The 24687-nt window shown below is 43.5% G+C and overlaps 1 long non-coding RNA gene across 8 annotated transcripts in view; it reads right to left on the bottom strand.

Moving 5' to 3' along the window:
• LOC115320649 overlaps positions 1-24687 on the bottom strand; it is a 66890-nt gene that overhangs the window by 15726 nt on the left and 26477 nt on the right. For all 8 annotated transcript variants that reach the window (XR_005716062.3, XR_005716063.3, XR_005716065.2 and 5 more), the window contains 2 exons: positions 21694-21765; positions 19651-19889 (listed from right to left, as the gene is read on the bottom strand). This is a non-coding gene — a long non-coding RNA (uncharacterized LOC115320649). The remainder of the gene's footprint in view (positions 1-19650; positions 19890-21693; positions 21766-24687) is intronic.

Genomic DNA, 24687 nt, shown 5'->3' with positions numbered 1-24687 from the left:
CTTTTGTCTGCTATTTTCCTTCATTCCCTCAGCTCCAGTTTCTCCGAAATTCCCAGCTGCTGGTCCCCTGGCAATTTAGGAGCGTCTTCAAAGACAGCATAGTATTGCACCCAGGAGCGGCAGTACGCGAACGTTGTGATGAGCCAATTCTGCCGTGAGGCAACGTTTCCATACGCCTTTGAAGGTTGGATACATCATTGCATGTTGTTGGAGGTCTTGGATGACCCTCTCTGCCATGCCATTAGCTGCTGGATGGTATGAAGATGACCATTGCAAAGTGATTCGGCGCTGTAGACCCCAGTCCCAGAGGCATTCGCTTACAAAGGCAGGTAGGTCCGTTGTCAAAAATGACGGTCCTCCCATTTTTAATACATCCCACTCCAAAAGACGTATTACACTATTTGCATCTTCCTTTCCAGGACGGACGGCGACCCTTCGTGTGCCCTGGTCGATGCAGATCAAATGTGCTTGAGTTTTCTGAATGCGTGGGCTCTTTTTTATATCGGCGAAATCCAGATGAACAGTCTTGAAGGGTTTTCCGGGGTGTTTTGGAAGAACCATTTCGTTAGTTCGCGGACGGTACTCGGCTTGATGGAGTTGGCATTGGTAGCAAGTTGTAACATACTTCCAGATGTCCTCCTTCATGTGGTTCCATCTGAACTTTTGTACCAGTTTGTTGCAAGTGCACCAAAAACCACAATGTATGCCTGCATCTCCAGTATCTTGATACAGCTGCAGCACTTTATGGACGAGTGTGCCAGGAATGGTGTATTTGGCATCTTCGAATTGGAAATCTTCTGTTCCTTCAGATACCTTTTGAAGATTAGTCTCCTCGAATGGGAGGTCTACAGCCAGCCGGGACAATGCATTTGCGTCAGCCAGAATGCTTCCAGGACGATGGTTTACGTAAAACTCAAACTGTCGCAGTTTGTTTATCCATCTCGCCAGCTTCACTTTTGCTTCCATCAAACCAAGAAGGTAGGTCAGCACTTGATGGTCCGTGTAAACATTGAAATTCTTTTCATTGAGGTAAGTATGAAAATATTAAATCGCCATCAACAAAGCCAGTGCTTTTTTCTCAGTGGGTGTGTAGTTGATCTGTGTTTCCGAGAAGGTGAAAGAGTAGTATCCGATAACCTTGATTTGTTGATTCAGGGGTAGAGTGGTGTCTATGATACAGCACAGCTCCTGTCACATAGTGCGAGGCGTCGGTATTCAGTTTAAATGGTAATTTGATACCTGGCAGGGTCAGCACAGGATCACTGGAAACACCAGTGATCAGATATTGGTATGCAATCTTGCACTGGTTAGTCCATTCAAATGGTCTTTCTATCTTCGCGAGCCCCATGAGGCATTTCTTTTCTCTAAAATAGCCCTTTATGAACGCCCGAAATCGACCAGCCAAGCCGAGGAAACCTCGCAGAGAATGAACGTTATATGGCCTCACAAACATGGATATCCAATCGACGGATTCTTGCTTCGTCGTCTTTGTGAAGCCATCAAGCGTACGATTCAGGAAGATGACCTTGACTCGCTTTCCTTAGCATAAATTTTTAAATACGCAGTCAAAGCTTTAAGAACACTTGTGAGCTGTTCGATGTCTTCTTCGGCGGTCCTCAGGCAGACGATAACGTCGTCAATGTACACTGGAGAACACTCCTATGAAGTGCTTCAAGACCCAATTCATCATTTGCTGAAACAAGACTGGAGAATCTTTCCACGCGAACTACAGCCGGCTGCACTCGTATATGTCGAATGGAGTCACAAAGGTGTGTACTTGTATTCTTCCTGTAATGAGACTTGCCAGAAGCCTTTGCATAAGTCGATGCGCGAAAACATCTTACAGCCACCAGTCTCGTCGATGATGGCTTCAATTCGTGGCATAGGAGACGAAAATAGATGTTTGTTAGCTGATAATCCTGTAATCCGTGTACAGATGAAACGACCCATCCTCTTTCGGAACAACAGTAATTGGTGATGTGAAACTTGAAGTAGATGGGTTTTTTTTTTCGCGTCTAGCATCTTCTGCAGCTCCGACTTTGGCCACACCTTCCTCCCTCTTGACATGTTGTAGGGTTTCCTCATGACAACCATTATGACCCTTAGCTTAAAAGGTACCTCGATTGCTGTAGTCATTTCTGGAAAATCTCCAAGACATTCGAGTTCCCGGTACATCTGTGTGACGTCCTTTGCTGATTTGTGTTTTCGGAGAGCTCTTTCTGGAGTCGGCTGTGCATCTCTGAAGACTTGTGCTTTGTCAATGCTGACCTCTCCAGTCCAGATGTTCAAACAAAGCTGCTCAATGAGTGGTCAAGGCAACAGGAGTTGATAGCCTTCAGTGTTTTGGGCATGCAATAAATACCAAATACCAATACCAATAGGCAACATTCTGCCTCATCAGTGCATTGACTTTGGCGTGGTTTTTTTGATAGATGATAATTTCTGCCCATTTTCAATACACCAGCTTTTCACCATCGTAGCCCTTCACCTCAATGTGTTCATCAGATATGTTGGCATCCTTGACATGGTCCACGTTAATTACAGCGACAGTTGCTCGACTGTCGACTAAAGCTTGAAGCTTGTTTCTATTTACATTGACCAAGATATAAAGGTTATGATTGTTCAAAGAAACACTCTCCCTTGGCGTCATTGGTCAGATACCGAAACCCTCTTTTATTAGTTTTTTGCATTGCAATCTTCCCCCTGGCCTCTTTGACGTTGCCCTCTTGGGCCACGTTGACGGTGTTGGGAGTGGTCTACTTTTGTATCCAATCATTGGGGGCAGTACTTCATTCAAATGGTCCAGTGGACCTGGTGACAGAGCTTCCAGTGCTTTTGTGTGTCGGCACGCTGGGCTTCAGTGGAACTGAGCAGTTAAAAAAACTTTCCGCTGCTTGTGTGTGTTGGCTAATTCAGACAGTTGTTGCATACATCTTGGCAGTTATGCCAAGATGTATGCACACAACTGGTCCTTCGTCATCCCATGAATGATTAAAGGAACCAGTGAAGAATCTGGTAGCTTTGAATCTGCAAGCTGCACAAGTATCCTCTTCTAAAAATGTATGGCATTGCAGTCCCCTCTTTGTACTTCTAGGCTATTGCTCGTTGCCATGCTTGTAGCTTCTGACCAAAAGAGGAAAGAAAATTGTCTTGTCATTCCTGCCATGACTCATACTCATGCAAAAGCACGCACAGCTCGTAGTACTTTTTGGCCATGCCATCAAGAAAGAGACACAAGTTCTTCTTAACTTTGTCGTGAACTGTCTGCCAGTTGTTAGGCCCACAAGCATGCTCATAGAAATTAATCCAGCATTCTGGGTTGCTAAAAGCTCCATCAAAGATGTCGGGCTTCACCATCTTAAAACGTGGTTTGTTCGCCGCTTGCAATACGAAAGCAATTGTCTGAAGTAGTTTGAATTGATGGACCATCTGTTGTAATCCAAGCATCCTTGCAAGTAGAAGGCCTGCATTTTCAGAGTGCAGGTTTGTTGGCTTCGGTCAAGTAGTTTCCAAGATGAACTTCTGATAATCTGACAGTTTCATGTTTATCTTGACCTTGACTTTTTCTAAAACATGTTCAAGGCTTCGGCCTGGCTTGTCAACTAGATATTGAATGAAGGTGCTGGAGCTTACCGCTAGCGGTAACGCCATAGGCTCTTCATGCAGCTGACATTTCATGGAATGTATAACTCCCCTGTCGCCGCTTTCAACTTCGAAGGTCACCCCTTCAACTTACTGCAATCCAGTCGGCTGTGCCGTTTTGTAGTGTTCCAAAACATTAAAACTCGGGAGCCACATTATAAAAGAATGGTCACCATCTTTTGGATTTTATATCTTCTTCCTTCTCTTCTTCTCGTACTGCACTCCTCGTCTTCTTCGGTCTCCTTACAACTCATAAACTCAAGAATAGTATACACAGATAAAAAAGTAAGGGGAGACATGGCCTAGGAAGGTCAACTTTTGAACCATTCTCTCAAATTTATTTAAACTTTCAGGGTGAATTGAACCCCATTAGGCTTGATGACATCTAAAGTTTAAGTCTTATAGGCCAGTTCTACAACCCCCCCCCCATACTATGCTTAACAAACTCCAGAAAAAAGTCACTTTATTAGGAAATGTATTTAAAAAAATTGCATCCCACAAAATGTTTGGTTTAATGTGAAGAAAAATACCCATAGTGCAAGTTAAGGTAGACATTAATTGTAGAAAATGGAATTCCAGAGAAAAACAATAACACACAAAAAAGCAAGCGATTTTAACAAATTTCTGTGTTTTAAAGTATTCAGTTTCGTCATGAATTTAGCTTTTTCAGATTATAAGTACCTTAACGTGTCCATCAGAAATTTCAGTCCAGAACACCCTGAATGAAATCTTCACCCTTTCAATATGTCAAATGATACATTTCCTAATACCATATTTCCTGCCAAAAAGTGAAACTGAGAAAAATTCATTTGGAGTTTCAACTTTAGGTTTCTTTCTTTTATATGACTTTGAGGTAGGCAAAATTCCCCTGGAGCATTTTTAGCACCTTCCTTTGAGGCTTTGTTGTTCCCCAGGCAATAGCTACCAGTTTGTGTCACTTGCAGGTGAGCTAACTTTTGTAGCAGGCATTCCTTGACAGATAAACTGGCAAGAACTAAGAGGCAAACATACTAAGGAAGAGCAGCAAAGCAGGAATAGGATCTGAAGTGGAACATACTGTGAAAGGGTGTTACCAAAGATAACAGAATATCACTTCACCGGACAGGACCAATGATAAACCCTGTTTCGGGTCTCAACCAATAAGATTGCTCTCACCAAATTTTCTGGATTTTTTGTTTGGATGTATAGGCTTCTCCTGGCCATTGATACTTTTAAACTTGGAAAACTTCTACGGGCTAAACCTAGAATAAATAGCACTTACAACGAAAGTGGTGAGATGTTCTGGGATTGTTAAACAAGCATTAAGCCGTGCTAAATAAAATGCGCAAAAAACTTGTTTCCCATTCACTCGGATATGTCGAAAATAATTTATTGTGAGATAAATCTTGCATGTTTATGAATAAAAGTTTCTGAAACCACTCTTTTGAAGTTAATAAACATAAACATAATCTTTTTTAAGAAAAAAAAACTTTTTTCCTGAATTTTTTTTAGTCTGAGGCATTATCACCCTTTAGCAAAAGTTATACATACAAAAATTAACAAGGGACATCTTATCACTTGAGTGGTATTGTTAGAACCATTGATTCCAAATACTGTTAGCAGTGACTATGTGGTCGGGCAAAGCGTTTCCTTCTGTTATTGTTAAGGGTATCAAAGAGTTTGCACAGTGGACACGAAGAAGGCCTGATTGTTGCAGGTAATGTCTCGTCTTGGAAGAAAAATGAAAGGGGAGATGGAAACAATGTGTTCCTAAGTGCTGGATTATGTGGTAAAATTTGTAAAACAGTGTCCGCCGACATATTTCTCGTCTTAATGGTTAGCTCTGGGCAACGTTATTAGAACACTCAATTGGGCAACTAACCCTTGAAACCCGGACCGCGTGCGTCCACCAAGACCAAACTTTTTTATTTATTTACTTATTCATATACCCTTAAAAGCCCTCATGAGAGCATTACATAAGGAGGTGGGGGCCTGCGTGGATAAGTTTCATACAATAATTACCTGAACAAGGTAAAATAAATATACACGCATTAACACGAGTTCCCATAAAAGCACAAAAAAAAAACATTAGGCACAATAAACACATTTCAAGATTAAACCTCGCTGTTTAATCAAATAATCTCAATAATTCAGTTCTGAATGCTTCAGAGTTTTCAATTGTTACTATGGCATCAGGCAAGTTGTTCCAGTCGACAATTGTCTGGGGAAAGAAACAGTGGTTGAATGCGTTCGTGCTACCAGATAAACGGGCGATTGTTCGAGAATTCCCTTGTCGGGTCGATGATCGGAGGAGAGAACGCAGTAGGGCGTCGCGAGGCGTAGGATGATAATAGTTAATTTTGTGAAGGGCTGAAAGGGGTGCAATTTTACGGTAAACTTGTAATGGTGGGAGGTTCAGTTGATTCTTTAGAGCAGATACGCTGGTGGTGCGGTCATACTCGAACAAGGTAAATCTTGCTGCCCGGTTCTGAACTGATTCCAGATTGTTGATAAGGTAGATCTGATGAGGGTTTCAAACCGATGCTGCATATTCTAATTTTGACCTTATGTATGTGTTACATGCCACGTTCTTTACATGCGAGGGAGAGGCTTTTAGGTTGCGTCTAATGTAACCCACAGTTCGGGATGCTTTAGCTTTAATGTTTTTAAGGGAGGATGTGGGGAAGAAAAAAAACTTTTTTGTTTTTAAAGGTATTGGCATGAAACTTGCAGACTAGGTTGGTACAGGGGCCCTAATAACCACTGCAATGTTTCACTCAATTATGCCTGTTAGATTTTGAGAAACACGAGTTTCTATGTTTCTTTGTTTTGCCAACCCCGAGATATTTTTGGAGCACAGTAGCAAAATGAAATTCACTGGACAAGTGCTTGAATATATACCAAAGGGGGAGACAGAGCCCTTTTTATAAATTTCCTTCTGGAACGGCTTTAGTGAAAGTTTGAATGTTCATGTTACCAAATCCGCAAATAAGTACAAAGACATTTTATAACTTTTAAAAAAATTTTATACTTTATTGCAGAAACTGAGATTGTCATGCCCTTCTAGCACTCTCTGGCACCAAAATAAAAAAGACTGCATACAAATCGAGCCACTAGTTAAGAAAATATCAATGGCAGAAACAGTCATGGCTCAAGAAAATGCGTTCCTGAGAAAAAGAGTCTGAAAGTTTGAGGCACGGCAGTAGTGTCAGAAGGAACCCGCAGCATAGTCTTGTGTGCTGCGTTGCAACGTCCTCTTCTGGCGTGCTTTGGTTTTTGCACTGTGGCGTTTGGTGGCCTTGTGTAAGCGTAGGGAGTCCTTCTCCGAAGCCCGCCGGAGAGCCAGGTGCGCAGGCTGCAGGTTCATGGCACTGGACATCTCTAGGTGTGCCCTAGCGCACCCAGCATTAAACCTGACGACTGCCTCGTGCAGCGCAGTCTGTACCGACACCAGCGAGGCGTGCTGCTCCTTCGGCATCAAGGCCCACAATACGGAGTGGAAACTCTCTGCAGCATTTTGCGTCTTGGCTCCCAAGCAGCGTTCAAGAAGCGATGTCTGCGACAGACGCTCATACACAGGCAACATGGCTTCAGCAACGTAGTTGGGGAGGCTGTACTTGTGTTTGGGTTGTGGCTGTCCCTTTGCCTCGGCGACCTTGTTCCGGCACCAGGACTCCGGTCCTCCTGGACAAAGGTCGTGCTTTGGATCTTCATCCGTCGAAGTCACATGGTAATATGTGGCCATCACAGCTCGCTTCATGGCTTCCACATCGTTACTATGGCTTCTGATGGCCCATCCGTAATACCCAGTCAGCCTCTCAATGAGCACCTTTGTGAGGCGGCCCTTTCCTCCAAGAGGCTTGTTGCTGTTCTGCAAGAGCTTCCGCAGAGCAGTCCCCATACGTTTTTGTACATGGTTGAGGCACTCCTCTTTCTTTATGGGGAGAAACCCGTAGGTCTTGTCTTCAACTAGAGCACAGAAAGTTCTGCTGTCCCCGTCAGATATTAGTGTCGTGTAGCGCAAGTCATGTTTCTCCAGAGAGCGCCCAAAAATGGCGAGTGCCGCTTCAACCTCCATTCTTCCTGAGTTTGCGTCGGTGTTTTTCTGACACTCGTGGTTCTGATGCCACTCAGAGTACCTCTCCTCTCCCGGCTTGGGTCCAGTCTGGCAGCTGTGACACAGATTGGAGAGAACCTCAGCATCTAGGATGAGGCCAGTGTCATAGTCGATCACGCTCCCGACACCAACATGGGAGCTGTAGCCTCTCTTGAGCCATGTGCCGTCGTAGACGACAGCAACATCCTTGGTGAAATTGGGGTTCATTTCCCTGTATGTGCTTTTCACAGCAGCGGCTGACTCAGTGTAGATCTTCTCAGCAGTAGCTGCAGCCGACTTACTAACGATGTTTTTCAAATGATCTTGGTAGGTCTTGTGGTGGAGCCCTCTATGTGATACATTCATTACTGCCCAGAAATCATTCAGGGCAGTCTGACCCTTGCCAATGCTTCTGATTGCCGAAATCGCTCTCAAATTCACATCAAATGCGTTGGAGTCGACCTTGCGCGGGGATGACCACGTGTGAGTCACGACTTCGCAGACGGGGCACACAAGTTCAAGCTTGACGGCAAGTCCCAGAGCGGTCGATTCCTGAATTCTTACGCCCGTCGACGAACAGCTTTGGCAGACTGTATAGCCAAGAAGCTCATTTATAGCATCAAGCTGCACAATCGTGAACTTCGCCGATGAGCTTGTCGCGATAGCGGGGGCTTGCTGAAGCAGCTCAAACTTCCTTTGCGTCGCGGAAACGGAGGCAAGCTTCGCACGGACGGCATTGCGATGTTCGGTTGTCGCATCAGCTTCCTCCTGTGACACGTACTGCGTCTCTAGATGAACAGTCGTGTTCTCTATCGTGGTTTGAGACGCACAAAAAACTGAGTTTTCTTCGGCGGCGGCAGTCGATGAACACGCAGGCGCGGTGATCTCGGGCTCACTCCTCGCGGCGATCGTCGGGTCGAGGCTCGATTTCGCCGCTCTGACTTGCTTCATCCCGCGCTTACACGCTCCATACGCATATCGAGTCTTGCTCTTATACTTGCTCCTCCACATCGCAGAAAAAGAAGCGTGAAAAATACGCGACGCGATCGAAAAATGTAAACAAAGGCGACGAGAGCAATGGAGGAAACTTGCGGATAGCAGACGACAAAAAGCGGAGCGAACAAGGAGGAACGCCGGAGAGACCGAGCGCGGAGAAAGAGAACGAGCGAGCGGGAGAGGAGGAACTTGCTCGGAACTGTCCGGAGCCTCTCGGCGCCAATAGTACAGTCCGATTTTCCGAACGCGCGCATCGGCCAATCACGGCGCCGCGCTCCTTTGGCGGGAAACCTCACGAAACGGCGTTGCCTCGAGCGTGACGCCAGTTTGAAAGGTTGCGAAAGAGAGAGCAAGAATTCACGAACAAAACAAGATCAAGATGGCTGCCGTCCGGTAAACGGTTCGGAAACTAGGCGCGCGCGAATCTGAACTCGATTTGGTTGATCGATCAGCATTTCGCGACCGCGGAAGCATCGAAAATGCGTTATTATAGGTATTTATTTGGCGTTTTGGGATTCAATACGTACAGCAGAGATGGAGAAAGGCATGAACAATCCAAATATTCAATTTTTGAAAAAGTGATTTTTTCTCGATTTTTTGCTTTTCAAGACCCGCGTCCTCCCTTAATGTGGTCAGACCAGGTAAGGTTAGCTGTCATTGTTACACTGAGATATTTATATGAGTCTACAGCCTCTATCAGACCGCTTCCTATTGAGTATGAGAATACTGATAATGATTATTTTCGAGTAAAGCAATTTAATTTACATTTTGATTTATTCAGTGACATAAGCCAGTTATTATACCATGTGCTAACTTTGTTTAAATCGCTTTGTAGCACATAGTGGTCATTCTGATTAACAATTTGTATGGTATAGTACACAGTCGTCGGCAAAAAGCCGAATGGTAGAAACGACAAATACAGGGAGATCATTAATGAATATTAAAAAAAGTAAAGCTCCAAGCACTGATCCCTGGAGAACTCCTGATGTCACTGGTTCTCTGTTAGATTCACTATTGTTAACGGATGTAAATTGCGAGCGTGAAGAAAGGAATTCTTGAATCCAAGACAGAACCAGTGAGTCAATATTAAGGCATGAGAGTTTGGCGATGAGACAATTGTGAGGAACCCTGTCAAATGCTTTTGCAAAATCCAGAAATACGGCATCAGTCTGGATGCATGCTTGAAGGTTAATATGATGATCATGGGTGAATTTCAGAAGTTATGTCTCACAGGAGTACCCTTTCCGAAATCCATGTTGATGGTTATAAAATATATTGCTAAATTCCAGATGCGATGCAATGTGCAAGAATAAAACATGTTCTAGGAGTTTTGATGCTATGCAGGTTAATGATATTTGGCGATAGTTCGAAACCAAGGAGTGAATGGCAGCTTTAAAAACGGTAACAACTCTGCCTAATTTCCAATCTGCCGGAAGACGTGATTGGGACAATGATTGCGCAAATAGTAAGTGGAGGTACGAGCTTAAAATAACTTTTGTGTTAGGAAACATTTTTGAGCAGATATAACCTCGCCCACAAGAAGAAGTGGGTTTAAGTCTTTCGATGAGCTTTGAAATTCCAGCAGGGGAAATTTCAATAGGTGTCATAGGCTCTAAATCCAAATGACATAACAGGGGAAAGTTGTTTTCTGTTTCAACAGTAAAAACAGACGAAAAATACTCATTCACTGCACTCAAAACGTTAGCTTCAGAGACAGGACTTCCATTTTCATCCATCAGGTGGACAGACCGATCATTGTTTTGGGGGAATATGAATTTCCAAAACTCTTTGGGGTTATCTCGTAACATCGATGGAAGGTCCTCAAAGAAAAACTTTTTTTTTTTTTTGATGAGCGAAGAGCACTTTTATACGTCTTCAACTAGATACGATTACAGTGCCGCCTCTTAGCGGCGAGTCAAAATATCAAAGTTGCTTTATATAGCTACTTCGAGATGGCACTGCGAGATGGCGCCACCGGCCCTTGTGCAACTCCGCTGATCTGGTACGTGCAACCACGCAGTTCCCAGAGTGGGCGCTACGAGAGAAATGGCAGCAATACAATCTTGTCTAGTTCGGTTCTCAAGTACGGATCATAGCCAATTTTTCAAAGCAGGCTCCTAAGGCAGTTTCCCGACTGAGTTGTTCTATTAACGTTGGCTCTGGGGGATTCACTCTCTAATGCAATTCAGAGATGCTAGTACAGTGATGCGATTGGCCTAAGCCGTTTCGGAGCACCTTTCGGAGCAGCCGAAACAGTGTTTTGGAGCAGCAAAAGTCGCCTTCGGAGCAGCCAAGACAGTGTTTTGGAGCAGAAAAAGTGGCTTTTGGAGCAGAAAAAGTGTTTTTTGGAGCAGATATTCCTAGAAATATAAAAATATTCCTTTTAAGTGCTGGACAAACGAAGGGTGCTTTGCTCGCTGCAATAAACAAATTACGGCCAAGTTAGACCATCTGGGAGTCTTTGAACATGTAACTGAAATGCCAATGACATGACCAATTTCGCAATGCTTCAATTAAATTATACATATATATGTACCCATCATAAATAAATATAAACGAAACTGGACATATTAAACCTTATTTGAAAATGACCAGCTTAGTAGTCAATATCAAAAGCATTAGGTTGACCAGTCATATATTATATGGAAGCAGTCTTAGGCTGATGAAACACGTAACTACTGCAGTGAAATGCGAAATTGTACACAAGACAAAAGTGCATTACGACTAGCGGGTGTTTTTTTTTGTTTTTTTTGCTTTTCGTAATTCTTAGCAAGGCTGCTGCAAGCCTCGCTTTGCCTTTGGCTAGTAATGATTGTCCACATGAAATGCCTCCAAAGAGACATTGAGACATCTCACAAGTGTATACATACATTACTAAGGCCATTGCCGAGCAATTCCGAAAAACCGCTCGCCAACGTTTTACTGGATCCCGACGTGCCAGATTTTCGTCAAAAGTAAGCAAACGTAAGACAATGAATTGCAAGCATCCCAGAGGGTGCCTCTGCCGTGCATTCATGTCCGCATGCACACGAGGGCAACTTCTGCAAGCTTGCAGCTGCACGTGCTTCGTCGCGCGAGCGGAGATGGCTGTTCGATCGAAAAAAAAACATGACTCTATGCTCCGTCACCAACTGGTTTCCGAAATTGTATGCAAAGTAAAATGTAACTGTCCAGCATATATACGACAAAAAACGCACCCGTATTCACCAGGCGCGAGTAGCGCCTGTTTAACCATTGACTAGTGACGTCATCGACTAAAATTATCACGTGGCAAGCGATAGTCGCCGCTAGGTGAGCGCTTGGTATTAACCGGTCGTGTTTAGGGCATAGTCGCCCCGCGCGACTGAGGAGTCGACTGACAAATCTTAGTGATAGGGTAGGGCTAGTTTAGCCCGTGTTTAGCGGGTGACTAGCGACTCAGTGCCATGGCCAACGCGTATAGCACCGCTGACCGCCAGCGCTAACGAACCCCTTACTCTCTCGGAACCCTGGGGGCACATCTAGAAAGAATTGGAGAAGCAAATAATGCGTAAATAGCCATGTTCAGTGGACCGAGATACCGCTAAAGAGATCTCAGCAGGGCGCTGGACGACAAGAAAAAAACATGTTTACCGGCGCTTCCATATTTGTTTATGTCGCTGGCAATGCGGCTTCCGTGTTTCTCCCTGGTGTTGTTTTTAAATTTTTCTTTGTAAAACTGTCTCGGACAACATGTCTTTTACTGTAACTTTTTTTTTCCTGATAAACATTTAAAGTTTAGTTTTTATACGAAACAATACCCATTTACGCAGTTGCGTTGAAATTTGCATATCCGTATCCTACCTTTTTACGTATCTTCCGCTTGTTAGTTCTGAATAGATAGTCACCCGCTCGCTTCGCGCTCGTGAATATTGCAGAACATAATCGCTCGTTAGACGCGTATTTCTCGTTTAGCTCGCGACTACTTAGTCGTGCTACTAACCTTAGAACGGCGCTGGTTAGTCGTGCCTGGTGAATACAGGTGACAGAAGCTAAACAAGCTAAACACACGGGAAAGAACCTGAGCGCATCGATGCACAACATCGCGAGCCATGGGGTCAAAAATTTCTTGGAGCGCTTTGTGCAACGGCTGAACTCGAGACAAGCAAGCGCGCTGTGCGGGTTCAGCGTGCAGACATTGCATTCTTTGCTTTAGCTCACTTCTCTTCAACTTTCTTTTGCGGCAGATTTTTCACGTACCGGGGTCCTTCTGAAAAGAAAGCCCACCGAGAGAAACCTAGGTAATCAATACTTCGACACAGCAGTATTTGAGTTAAGAAAGATTTTTGTAGTAGAGTATGATTTAAACAACAGGAATGTTGATGAACATGCGGCGGTCTTTACGTTATAGTTTAGAAAGCGCCATACCTTCAGTGACGTGGGGACGGCAACACTCGAGTTCGCGCGACCACGGTGACTGGCAGACAGGGACAAAATATAGTTTTCCCACGGTCTTTGATTTCAGGAGCGAGTGCTTCAGCTCATAAAGTAACTCGCACCGCGCAAAAACGTGGTTTCGTTTCACAGCATGACGGCATGGCTGGTATCCGGCACACTTGCGTCGGAGCGTACGCACAAGCCAGCGTCTACAGTTGAAACAATTTTAAAAAGCCGACGGACGAAACCCACGAGACGACGAGCGCGCGAAACGAGAGACGGCGGGAAAAACCATGTAAGACCGGACGGACAATTGATGCAGAGTACTTTCTGTCGGGCGGACGCTTACGCCACCTAGCTCACGCATGCTCAATTACAGCATTCAGTTTAGTTTCGGTTTTGAAATGCGACCGAAATTGGTCCTTTGGTGCAGGCTTGGGGCAGATCACCCATATTTCGGCAAAATGTAGCAGCATGTAGCAGGGTTGGGCCCTTGGCGCAGCAATCACATCACTGTAGTATAAGAAGAGTAGACAGAATAACTAAATTGTAAAACTTTTTTGGAGAAGTTTTAATTCTTCAGCAAGATAGTTCTGCCATGGAGACCATACAGATGATGAATGTTCTAACTTAGGGCATACAAAGGTAAGGTATGCAACGCATTTATTATTAGGAGGGGCTAGTATTAAATTGTCCAGGAGAAAGTCAAGTGCGCTGTCTTCCTTACCGATAGTAGGTCTAATGCGGGTGATCCGTGTAAAATTTCTTGTTATATAAAGACAAACATATTTATAAAACAAGAATGTGCTGATTATGGTATCGTTAATACTGTAGACATAAAAAGATGGTAATGAAAGCTGAGCAAATGTAAGCAATTTGCATTTCTTTATCCTCGAGGACAACAGCCACTATCACACCAACCCGCTATGGATAATAAGGCAGTTTGCAAGGATAAGTGATGATCGCCATCTGTGACAGGAGTAAATTAGTCATCTGTGAAAAGTCAGATAGTGGACGCAACACGAAAAGGATGATCATTGATACAGATTAGGAAAAGAAGCGGTCTGAGCATGTTTTCTAAAGGAATGCCCAATGTTAAGTTGGACTTGGATCACATGAAGTTATTTATAACAGTGCATTGAACTTGATTGGAAAAAAAGTCAGTCAAATTTAGGGGTTTTACGTGCCAAACCTACGACGGGCATCTGGCACGCCCCAGCGGAGGACTGAGGATTAATTTTGACCACCTGGGGATCTTTTGACGTGCAACCGAAAGCTCGGTTACACGGCGCCTTCTCCGCAATAAGCCTCCGTCATATTGTGGGGGCACCTCGGTCGGGATTCGAACCCGCCACCTGGGGATCTGTAGGCCGGCGCTGTCGTCTCAGAGCCACCGAGGCGGCTAACTTGATTGGAAACAAATTAGAAAATCCAGGCAACAATAAAGGGATCAATTGTGACATTGCACGATAAGGTGGTTATGAGACACCAGGGCCGTAACAGATAGGGGGTTCTGACCCCCCCCGAAATTTTTTTCTGGGTACGGCCCTGGTCGGTGCACTTGCAGCCAGCCGATTTTAATCTCCACCTCTGCGCACGCGCAGTGGCGCGGTCGGCTACCGGATACCAAACCGGGACCGGTTCTCCGGTTTGCTGCAACTCTCCATTATATACCAGCGATGCACATGATTCATAGGTGAAAATAAGACAATAGACACTTTCAAAATGGCCGCCGTTGTCGCCAAAAACCCCCCCCCGAAATTTTTTTCTGGGTACAGCCCTGTGAGACACCCTGTCAAATGCTTTTGAGAAGTCTAGGAATATACAATGGTGAAACTGACAAGAGGTGATTTGGAGCAGCTCTTGTAACAGGAAAAAATCGGTTTTGGAGCAGACAATTTTGAGCTTTCATGTCAGAAAGTTTTATACAATCTCTTCGAAAGTTAGCCCATAGAAAAGACTGTAGCTGTTGGAGCATTGGGAGACTGAAGTGTTATGCCCACAGAGGACCTGGCCTGTACAGATATTTATTTATTTATTTATTGAACAGTCATACGCCAGCAATTTTGTAGAAGTCTCAATTAACCTATTATTAGTACCGATGGCATCTTCAGTCTGTGTTTAACGTAAAAAGATATTTTCGGCTACTTTGTAGCGGGTTTTATTACAGTGACGTAATTGTCACAAATTTAACATCAAACGGACACTTATGGTTGAAAGTGCCTCACATTGCCCTCCCTCGTATTCAACTTGCTGCTGTTCATAGAACAGCTAAGCGGAGCACATAGCTACTCTAACCGATCACGAGTAGCGGTAGCTATTCATTGCGATCGATGTGAGCACCGTTCGCAAAAAAAAAGAAAAAGACGACAACTCTTCATTTGGCATGAGCAAAAATAGATGTTGGGTTTCAAGCAAATTCAAAGTGAATAGTAATAGTTCTTTCGGTCGAATATTTTTTAATTGAATATTGAAGACTTTTTGCACCTTTCTCCATGCCTTTTACTACTGTTCCACCATGCTTAAGGGGGGACATGGCCTGGGAGGGTCAACTTTTGAACCATTGTCTCAAAGTGATTCAAACTTTCAGGGTGAATTGAACCCAATTAGGATTGATGACATCTAAAGTTTCAGCCTTATAGGCCAATTCTACCGCATACTATGCTTAGCAAGCTCCAGAAAAAAGTTACTTTATTAGGAAATGTATTTAAGAAAAATAATAATTGAAATCCACAAAATGTTTAGTTTAATGTGAAGTAGAATACCCATAGTGCAAGTTAAGGTAAAAATTAACTGTAGAAAATGTGATTCTAGAGAAAAACAATAACACCCAAAAAGAGCGAACGATTTTAACAAATTTGCGAGTTTTAAAATATTCAGTTTTTGTCATGAAGAATTTAGCATTTTCAGATTATGAGTACCTTAACTTGTTCCTCAGGAAATTTGAGTCAAGGACAACACTGAATGAAATCTTTACACTTTCAAAATGTCCAATGATACATTTCCTCATACCACATTTCCTGCCAAAAAGTGAAACTGAGAAAAATGCATTTGAAGTTTCAACTTTAGGTTTCTTTATTTTTTATGAGTCCGAGGTAGGCAAAATTCACCTGGAGCGTCGTTAGCACCTTCGTCTTTGAGCATCTGTTGTTCCCCTGGCAATAGCTACCAGTTTGTGTTGTTTGTAGGCATGCTAACTTTTGTAGCAGGCATTCCCTGACAGATAAGCTGACAGGAACTAAGAGGCAAATCACACTGAGAAAGAGCAGCAAAGCAGGAATAGGATCTGAAGTGGAAGGTACTGTAAAGGGGCGTTAATGAAGACGACAAAATATGATGTCACCGGGAGGGACCAACCGTAAACCCTGTTTCAGGTGTCAACCAATAAAATTGCTCATACCAAATTTTCAGGATTTTTTCTTTTTGGATGTATTGGGTCCTCCTGGCCCTTGATACTTGTAAACTTCGAAAGCTTCTACGAGCTAGATCTAGAGTAAATGGCACTTCCAATGAGGGTGAGATGTTCTGGCTAGGTTAAACGAGTATGAAGCAGTGCTAAATAAAAAACACAAAAAACTTGCTTCCTGCTGACTTGGAGGGCTGCCGACATGTCGAAAATAATTTATTCTGAGATAAATCCTGCATGTTTTTAAATGAAAGTTTCTGAAACCATTCTTTGGAAGTTAATAAGCATAAACATATCATTTTTGAAAAAAACGTTTTTTTCTGAAAATTTTGAATTCCGAGGCCATGTCCCCCCTTAAACAAAAATTCAGCTGGACTCACGAAGGTTGTTCCTAATTGCCCACTTATGAGTAGTTAAATTTAATCTAGCTATATTTATAGACTGTAGCCTCAGAACGTCCAGTACCTACAGTGGGATGGCAAGTAAATGACAAATTTGACATAAAATTAAGCCTATAAAGGAGCCTAGCCATACATAATAGAGGGGATTTTAAAAATTTTGTGCCTATATAAAAATATTTTTGTTGATTCTGAATTTAAAAAAAGCACAAACAATAAACAGAGGTTTTTTGAACATTGCTGCCTACAGCCTGTTGTAACTCAAGAAGGTAGGGTGAGGGTAAGACGGGCCAGGAAAGAGGAAGCAGATGGAATGCTGGAGAAGAGAGGGGGAAATCTCTCTTAAGTGTTCCGTCTGCTTCCTCTGCCCCGGCCCGTCTTACCTTCACCCTACCTCCTTGACTTGCAACGGACTCTAACATATACCCTTGAATAATAGTCACAGTTAAATTTTGAAGATTTTACTGCAATGTAATAATAACGATCCCAAAAGTTTTATGTTTTTTTGTTTTGTTTTTTTCTTTTAATATACATTAGGCCTGCGCGTGCACCATACTAGTTTGAAGATGTGCTTTTCGCATAAGCGCGCGAATGAGCTGCGGCGAAGCGGGTAGCGAGATCACTGTGTCAGCTTCATCGGTATTGCTTCTCCGCAGTGCAACTGTGTTTGAGGAGAAGCGCACTCAAGGGGGCTAACCCACCGCAATCAACACTTCGAAATGTATGAATATTGCAGTTAATTTTTTAAGCGAATATCACCATATTATTTCGAACTACTATTAGAAAATTAAAATATTCGCTTAGCTCTATTCTTCGCACATACTACTTAGGCATCAAGAAAAAAAAAACTACTTTCTTAACTTTCAGTGGCATCGCTTGTCCCGTGCCAGACACTTTCAGTTTCCTTTTCGAGAACTGCTCCCTTTCGGCGCAGACATGACGCAAATTGCGCGCAAATACAGCCTTTAGAGCAGCATGTAGCAGGCTATTCATTCTGGCACAGTTTGGCGCAATTAGCGCAGCAGTTTTACCACTGAATATAGCAACGGTTTGTTGTTTACGTTGCAAATTTAATTGAATGTCATGTATAAATCACAAAAGTTGTATTTTGCATGATAATGTCTTTCTAAATCTGTGCTTATTTTTGTTTAGGAGCATATTAGGCTCAGTGTATCTAATGATGTTTGAAGATATCATGCTGAGTGATATAGAACAATAGTGAGGTGAATTTCTATCTCCGAACCTATGTACCTACTTTTTGTATAACATGTATTAAGTTATGTTAATCGTTTAGTTAACGCGTTTTCTGTATACATTTATTACCCTGATTGTTTTTCCTGCATCTCCGTCACCATCTGCCAAGCTCTCGGGGCCCGGACCTAGTAAGCCAACAAAGATTGGCTTTTTTGTCCGTGGTTTCGACATCTGTACTTGCAGATGCAATAAATGATTTGATTTAATGTACAGGGATTACATGGCTGATTTTTAAAAAGGCCCTGCAAGGACTTTTGTACTGGTTTTTAATTTGCACCGAACCTGAGTGCACTGAATGTCGTATCTTAATGAAACTGTTCTTTTCACGAATTTTACTTTATTTTAAAAGATATAGGCAAATTAAAAATACAAAAACAAGCACAAAAACCCTCTTTCATGACGTCCTCGTCGCTTGAGTGGTCGTGAACTAGAGCAGGATTAGTGAGCTCAACAAGCACACACGGCTGCCGCACTCCGTGTCGATGGCTCGAGAGGGCGCCACTAAAGCATGTTCCGGCTAGGCTGTATGAAGCGGGCGGCCAGGGTGGCTCGCACTGCACTTGCTGCACGATTAAACACTGATTCGGCATGACACTTCATTGGCCACCAACGATAGCAAACACGAGTTAAAAATCAGTTCAGAAAGGCAGCCACTTCGCGCTACCATACCACCAAACGGCCAAATCGCAAGCCAAATCTGCTCGCCAAAGGCCTTCGAAACGCTCGGAACCAGTCGGATCCTCGAACCGTATACGACCGCAGCGCCGCCACGTACATCGGAGACCTTTCTACACTCGCCGCTCATCGGTGCCTGACCCCACTACCCCTCTAGTATGCGCCGCCTTTTCCACCGATTGGTGGTGGATATGTCGACGAGTCATTTCTTGTTTCCGTCTTTATAAACTGCATTTGTTTATTTTCTGATCTAAAATACTGAACAAAAAGTACTTTCATAAATATCTGAAACGGTTCGCGCCACTTATTATTTGTATTTCGACTAAAAAGAAGCTTTTAGCGGGTCTGACAAGTAGACTACACAAATTGCGCGCTTTCGGCACCGCAGGTCGCCCCCGTAGGTGGAGGAGGTTTCCACATCGTCCGGTTAAAATATAACGCACTGGTATTTAGTTACTCTCTCCGTGCCCGCTGCCTTGCCCGAACCCCAATAGATTTGGAAACCGCAAAGAAGGTAGACGCTTAAATATGATTGCAGGGCCCCTTTAAGTCAAGAGGTATGCTACCAGAGGAGTGATTCTCGATAGATGTCAGTTAGAACCAGAAATTCTATATGGCTTGGTGTTTTCCATGACTGCAATTTTATGTGGTTGCCACCAGAACTTGTGGAAAGTTCCAGATCTTCAATGGCTAAGGATGTATATCTAACAATTATATTCTGCAGATATTAAACAGGGAATTGCCATTATTACACAAATAATTACAATGCTCCAAGAAGTAATTCCACTAAAGAATAAAACTGAACATACCAACAGCCTCCTGTCAGCAGCTTCCATGAGTCTTGGTAGTTTCAAACTGCAACATGTCCTCTAGAAGTGGAGCATAAATGGCTCTGGTCTGTGCCTGGTCTGGTGCTCTAGCTGTCTGAGGGCCATGAGTCCACAGTCACTTGAGCCTTGGTTTCACCCCTCTATTCTTCTACACGGGCCACAAGCTGTAGTACCAGGCTTGCAGTAGAAAAGAAACTGAAGGTGTTAAAGATGCACTGCTGAAAAGACAAGGCACAAAAAAAAAACATTAACTACTTAGCTTGAAAGGTGCTAAAAAAGAAAATCATACAGATTTAATTAGAACAAAACTTTGAAGATTCATCTCAACCACCCAGGTATTGTGAACCTAGACTGATCTTGCAGCACAATAAGCCTCAGTCAAATTGCAGGAACCTCAGTCTGGTTTACAACCTAATAACTCGGCATCTTGCCTCAAAGCCAACTTTCAATTAACAGCTAATACATTAAACTCTGAAGATACAGCACCAATAAGAGATGAGCATGGTCATGACAGCCTGCTTGACTTACAGTGTCAAGTTAAGGGTTAATCAATGAAACTATTCTATGCCCTTGAAAACTGTGGTCGAGACAAACGTTACAACCAAAAAGATACTTCAAGTAGCTGTCAGCATGCGCTGTACAAGCAGAAGTGTCAAGGGAAGGTTGAAAGGGCCACAGGAAAGCACTGGCTTCCCAAACCTTAGATCCGCCACCCGAAAAACACCCTACTTTCACAGGGAGGAGGGAGCTAGCCTTGTGGCTACAATTTCAGCTATCTGCTCACGTGATAGGGACAGTATACCCAACCTCAACATCAGATTGGACATAGACTGAAGGTTCAGTTGACCGACTGCTTACAAAGCAAATTGCACGGACCAGAGGAGCCTGCTTTAGTATGTTGGTCAGCGACTGTGTGCTGAAAAATTAACAAATAGGGAAGAGTCATGCTAATGCAGTGCTTATATCTGTAGTGAGTTTGAAAGAAAAAGATTATGCACGTAAAATGCTTTCAACAGGCTTGTGAATGTGCATTAAAAATTTGCATAAAGATGTTGGCCTGAACTAGGTTTCGGTCGGTGCTGCTTCAATTGCTCACAACTGATCTCATTCCAGGGGTAGTGATTAACAGAAATAAAACAGGCACAAAGGCTGTTTCACACACTTGCGACTGCTTCTGGCTGGAGAGGTTAAAAGACTGGCTTTAAACCTCTATAAATGCTTATGACTGCCGTGCCGGTTGTAGGCAGTTGCAAGTGTGTGAACCATGCCTGCTTTCTTCTGCAGTAATACACTGCACAAGGAAACTTATTGTATGTTTCTATAGTTGCAACACAAGAATGCGGTGAGACTGGAGTATTCAAGTTCTAGTGCGGTGAATCACAGTTTGCTCTTCTATTTAGGCCTGCAAGAATGATGTCCTGGGAATAATAACAACATCAAGCTTATACAAACAAAAACACCTACCTGCTTCCAATCATACTTTGAAAAGACCTTGTTTTTTAAGGCATGGCCAATAAAAGAAAAAGCTGATGGCCATAGAGAATCTTCAGTCACAGAAATAACACTATATACTGCCACATATGTCAGGATAGACCATATCCCAAATTAACCATGCACAAAAGAGAATGCTGAGAATGTATGAACATACACTGCATGTGCTGGTGTCTGCAAGCGAATCTGTTCAAAGGTAAAAATCTAAAATAAATAGCACATTGCACACACATTCCTCGAAACCCTATTTTGGTTTTTTGCCTCGAATCCTTTATGCAGAGAAGGCAAGCGTGTGCAACATGTGTACCTACGTTTCCAGCATTCCCCTTGGTGCTTGGGTAATTAGCAAAAAGTCTATTGCTGAAGTTGTGTCAAATGTGTGTCCAAGCAACACACTGTGGTCGTTGCAGACATCGTGCTTGCAACGGATGCTGTCAAAGCTACAGCTCCTGATGCAAATTTCTGAAAGGGCCATTAGAGGCAAGCACACATGTCAAAACGTCGGTGAGGGGGGGGGGGGGGGCAACTTACCGGTGAAATTCCGCTGCCTCAAAGAATCATGACCACCTGTGACATCTTCGGGCGATAGTAGCTCCTGGGGTGCTATTAGAAAATAAGATGGATTGTTAGGTACAAATCTTCTAATACTCAGAATTTAAAAAATAACTATCAATTGAGTGCAGAACCCTCAGATGCATCTGCTATATAAATGCTTGTGCAGCAAGAGCACATTCGAAAAATGCGACCTCCTGCTGAAAATAACAATGTATGTATGCTTTACATGCAGCATTTCTTTGCAGAGCTGGTGGTTGCATATTATCACTGTTCTCGAACTTCCACTTCTATGGTGCACAACCATGTGTTCTATGTTGAAATAGAACACAGGGCTCTCAAACCAATAAGTGTTTTCACGACAATGTCATACCTACAAGTGTTCATTCTGTTGTTTGTTTGTTTTTTCCTGTTTTTATCTCTTGAGACATATGATAGTTATCTCTTCGCTGTTTTTGTAGCTCGCTTTGTCAAGAAGATGAAAAAGAATACCTTGTCAAGCAAACAACTGTTGGCTTTTTGTCTGCCTCCCAGCATTTGTACTTGTACAGGTGCAAATAAAATGATTAATTGATTGATTGAACTAACACAAAATGGAAGTGCAACAATCTAATTCATTCCCTATAATCAAACAACAGAATTCACGTTTGAAAACAATACAGGTGCCTTCACTAAGGAAAGAAAAAGGTAAAATGTAGGCTTCAAAAAGCAAACATATTGTAGCCAATGGCGTCATGTCACTTGACACTCAGCAGACTACTTCCCGCTGCATATGCTTAGCTGTTGGCATAGGCACATAGCCCCCTGCTTCTCTCATTCACCGTCCTCTCCCCCTCCCTCTTTGTGTCACACCCTCATGGAGCTTTGGGAAGCAACTTGAAGCCAATATATATTTTGTTGCAAGTTAAAAGCCTGGGTCATCTGTATTATATTTTATGTCCCTCTTTTCTTGCCCAGTTTTCTCGCTAGACTGGCCAGGCAACAATCAAATGCAGGCGCACTTACTGCTCCCTCTCTTAAATCTAGGCTCTCTCCGTCATCTCCGCCGGCATGTTGTCGTTAGCGCTCCGAACGCCTCTATCGGCATGCCACAACGGCTTCTCCGCGTGCAATGCGGTAAAGCTGCTTCCCAGATAAGGAGCGGAGAGCAGACGACAGCCTTTCCCGCATCTTCTACTGCCTGTTTTGGGTGCCTTCTTGGTCGTGACAGTAAGGTGCGGCGGTCTGAGACTTAGGGCCAGTTGCACCAATGCAGCTTAACGCAAATCAGAGATTAGCAGGGAACCTAAGCCGAGTTTTGGTTTTGTTCTGTTGCACCAAAATCACTTATCGCTAAACCTAGCACTAAACCATGCCTATCGTGAGCGCTCAACATCGGGTACTTTACTTGGTCGTTTCTTAATCCTGGATTTAAAACATGCCGGCTGGTTTGTGGCGGTCTACACGGTGGACGAAATTGGTTGTACAAAGTGTTTTAGGCTACAGCAGCGTGAGAGCCTCAACAGAATGACCTTCGATTGCGACAGATGCAAAATATTATGTGAAGTGTTTATCGACCCGTTTTCAAGTTGACTTTCCAGTCTCAGTGTGTGTTAGCCCTAACCAGGGAAGGTATGCAGATGTGGGGCTCACGCACGGCTCACGTCCATCTTCCCATTGGTTTTTATTTCAGCGTGCTTATTCGTATGCAGTTATTTGCGCATATCTGTAACGTATTGCTATTTACAACCTTGTTTATCTTAGAGCGCAGCTCTTAGGCACCCGTTTCCGGCTTGAGTGGAGTCGGCGTAACCGCACGGTGCATTATGGAACACTACCCATGATGCAATGCGCAGGGAGGAGGATGAGGGGGAGGGAAGGAAGGAGGAGGAGGGGGAAGAGAAGGAAGGAGGGGAGGAGAGGAGCTTGAAGGATGAGGTGAGGGGGAGGTGAAGGAAGATGAGGAGGAGGGGAGGCGTAGCAGGGAGGATGAGTGGGTGAGGAGGAGCAGGGAGAGGGGGTATACCCTCCCCTCAGTACCCTTCCCTCATCTTCTTTAAGAGCTGTGCTCTAATTCGGCGTTACAGGGTGTTGTAAACGTCAGATTTTTACTTTCAACGCATTTCCTTTTTTCCAATCAGCGCGTTGAATAGCGGCAGTGCACGATCTCGGCGATCAGCCGATTGTAGCCCCATTCTTCCGTTGTCATTAAATTGCGGTGAACAACGCATTTAGACAATAATGCAACGAAAAGGCTATTTTTTTTTTTTTTTTTTTTAGTGTTAGGACAATTTTTAAGAGAAGTTTCTTTGTCTCCCGAGTAAAATCTTAGCTTCGGAAAACTGTGTCGTTCTACAGTCGAAACTTATCTGGTGACCGCACTTTGTAGCGGCGACAAGAAATCATAACGACTAAGATGCGAGATTTGCTCAGCACTGTATTAGGGCAGGCTGTGGCGGGTGGTGCGAAGAGATGACTGTTCTCATAGACACAATGTGATGACCTAGTGTGAGTTTTCATACTTCAAAGACCGCCACCGCCTTACGTTCAACTAGGGAGACAGGCAGTGTACTGTGCCACAGCTCACACGCCATGCCCCTCTGGGTACAGATGTTACAACATGTTCTGCAGTACCGTAGAAGCTAATAATCGTTCAGTAATTGTATTTGCACTTCGATATATTTAAATTGTTGTCAAAATTGAATACAATATTTACTTTTATTTTTGGGGTGCACTTTGTTGCAATGCACATAAGTTGTGTTGTGAAGTAGGCATCATGAAAATACCCAGTATTTCTGTTTTCTGGCTGCACTTGGAAATTTTTTATACAAATATGTATGGTTAAATTATCCTTGGCAAGCAACTGGACCCCAGCCCTAGACTCAAGCCTTGCTTATTCCAGCATCTGCTCATCTATTTTCTTAAGGAAATAATTCAGGTACTAACAAAAACATGAAATGGTTATGAAGGCTGATCGGGAATCTGAATGGTTTA

This window comes from Ixodes scapularis, unplaced genomic scaffold (assembly GCF_016920785.2).
Source record: "Ixodes scapularis isolate PalLabHiFi unplaced genomic scaffold, ASM1692078v2 PGA_scaffold4__175_contigs__length_147842914, whole genome shotgun sequence".
NCBI lineage: Eukaryota > Metazoa > Arthropoda > Arachnida > Ixodida > Ixodidae > Ixodes > Ixodes scapularis.
The sequence above is the reverse complement of the archived record's forward strand: the minus strand, read 5'-3'. Positions and strand labels throughout refer to the sequence as shown.